Source organism: Budorcas taxicolor, chromosome 11, assembly GCF_023091745.1.
Source record: "Budorcas taxicolor isolate Tak-1 chromosome 11, Takin1.1, whole genome shotgun sequence".
NCBI lineage: Eukaryota > Metazoa > Chordata > Mammalia > Artiodactyla > Bovidae > Budorcas > Budorcas taxicolor.
The window spans coordinates 33,349,809-33,352,875 of record NC_068920.1 but is presented as its reverse complement, the minus strand read 5'-3'; positions in this window follow the sequence as shown (position 1 = coordinate 33,352,875).

Here is a 3,067-nt window from a genome sequence, read left to right as displayed (position 1 = left end):
CTCGCAAGAGTCTTCTTCAACACCATGGTTCAAAAGCATCAATTCTTTTGCACTCAGTGAGTGTTTAAAATATGTCATATTGAAAAAGGAAGAGGACTTACAACTAAATATATGTCCTAATTCTTCTCAAAGCCAAACAGTATTTTTTTAAGTCCATCCTTTGATCCTTCGACTTGGTAGTTTCTCTTCTAGGAATTTAGCCTAAGGAAATATTTAGACAACCATTCAAAGATATATGTTCAAGAACATGTATTACAGCATGGTTTCTCCTAGTTTTAAAGGTTGAGAGCCACATAAATGCCCTACAATAGGAAACTGCTTTCAGTGAACCAGGGTTCCCAAACAGTGAAACGCTAGGCAACCATTAAGAATGATGCTGGCTCATGCGTCCCCTGGTGTGATGCACTGAGGACACATCGTCACTTCTGTGGGATTCCTGGTCAAAAATGCATAAACTGAAGAAATACTAGACAGACCAAAACTTAGGAACAGTCTGCAAAATAACTGATTTGTATTCTTCAAAAGTATCAGTATAATAAAAGACAACATCTAAGGAACTATGTTTTTAATGTGAGTTTTGCTGCATCACTTAGTCGTGTCCTACTCTGTGACCCCATGGACTGTAGCCCAGCAGGCTCCTCTGTCCATGGGACTTCCCAGGCAAGAATACTGGAGTGGGTTACCATTTCCTTCTCCAGGGGATCTTCCCAACTCAGTGAATTTACATACAAAACAGAAATAGGTCCACAGACATAGAAAACATATTTATAATTTCCAAAGAGGAAAGCGGGGAGGGATTAATTAGGAGTTGGGGATTAACACATACACACAACTCAATATAAAATAGATAACCAACAAGGACCTATTGTGTAGTATGAAGAACTATGCTCCATACTTTGTAATAATCTATAAGGGAACAGAATCTGAAAAATTATATATATATACATATACCTGAATCTTTGGCCTGAAAATTTGGCCACCTGATGTGAAAAACTGACTCACTGGAAAAGATCCTAATGCTGGGAAAGATTGAAGGCAGGAGAAGAAGGGGATGACAGAGGATGAGATGGTTGGAGGGCATCACTGACTCAATGGACATGAGGTTGAATAAGCTCCGGTCGTTGGTGGACAGGGAAGCCTGGTGTGCTGCACTCCATGGGGTAGCAAAAAGTTGGACAGCCTGAGCGACTGAACTGAACAGATGCCTGAATCACTTTGCTATACACATGAAACTGATACAACATTGTAAATCAACTATATTTAATAAAAAGAAAAAGAAACTGTATCTTTTTATCCTATTAAAATAAAGGAGACCAAAAAGACATGACAAATAAATGCAGTGCATGATCTTAGATTAGATCCTGGACTAAGAAAAAATAAACTTTGTAAAGGACATTATGGGGCAATTGGCAAATTTTGGACATGGACTATAGATTAGATAATAGTAGTATATCAATTTAAGTTTCCTGCTTTTGATAGCTGTACCGTGGTTTTGTAAAAGAAGGTTCTTGTTCTTAAGAAATTCACACCAATGTGTTTATGAAGAAAAGGATATATTGTTCCCAGTGAACGTGTTAGTTGCTCAGTCATATCTGACTCTGTGACCCCATGGACTCTAGCCCGTCAGACTCCTCTGTCCATGGGATTCATGAGGCAAGAATACTGGAGTGGGTTATCATTCCCTTCTCCAGGTAGTCTTCCCAAGACAGGGATCAAACTCAGGTCACCTGTGTTGCAGGAGGACTCTCTATCTATAGTCTGATCCTCCAGGAAAGCCCATATTATATATATATATGACTTACTCTCAAAGGCTTCAGAAAAAAAAACACTAACGTGTAATTAGAGAAATAACAATAAATGTGGTCAAATTATATCAACTGGTGAATCTGAGTGAAGAATATCTTGGGATAATTTGTGGTATTTTTGCCTCTCTTCTGTGAGTTTTAAATTACTTCAAAATAAAGAGTTTTAAAAAATAGAAAATTGAAAAAAAAAAAAAAAAGAACAATGCTGGGAAAGTATACTCATTGGCAAGGAAAGGTACTCAGGGTGCGCCAGTCTGGGCCATGGGGCCTTAACACAGGAGCTGTGCACAGCTCTGGATGACACCTCTGGCCACCCTGGACTCTCAGTTCCCTGAGCTACTAGAGGAACTGGGTGTGTGGCTGAACCCAAAGCCATCCTGGGTTGACTCAAGAAGGCTGGCTGAGTCAGGGCCCTGAATTCTCCTTTGTGATTTTATTTATTCCACCTTTTAATTCAGGCACCGGCATTCCTTGCATCCCAGGGACATCTGGGTGGAGGGAGGGCGACGTGGAGGTAGAATTCACCCAAATGCAGTGTTTGCTCTGGATAATCCAGACTGCAAAGTTTAGTAGAGCTAGCAGTCATTTATCATCGATGACAATCTTACACATTCTCCTCCAAAAGAAGCCCAAGATTTCCCCCCAAACCCGCCCAGCATCTTGCCCATTCCACAGAAGGAGAAAACGAAGTTCCCAGCAAGGAGCGAGGTCCTGTGGGTTCTGTCTGCCAAGAATTAGTGGTTTCAGTTTATGCAGAGGTGTGGATTCTCCGAGAAGCATCTGCACTGACCACATGAAACAATACCCTCTCCTCAGAAGGGGAAAGAAGATCGCTTATCACCCCACACCTCTGCTTCCAGGTCCTGACCTTCCTCCAGGGCACAGGGCAGTCACTGTGAAGTTCCCAATAATAGAAAGGGAAGAGTCCGCACTAACAACCGAAGGGCTACGGCTGCTTCAGGGGCCCCCGGTCACCCAGTTCCCCCTTCTTTCACTTGCCCTCCGGCCACACTGTCCTTCCTCCTCACCACCTCCCCAGGGGTGGTCAGGGAAAGAAAGCCCCTCCCTCATCCCCCTCAATGTTCCTCCACTCCCCCCGCCCCATCACTAGGGTGTCCAGGACATTGTGTGATTCAGGAAACAGCTCAGACGTGAGGTTCGCAGCAGGCCGAGGAGGAGGAAGAAGGCGCCGTGGGAGCAGAGGAGGTGGTTGTTGCCTCAGGGAGGGGCTCTGAGGGTCCCGCTGGAGGGGGCAGGGGGGA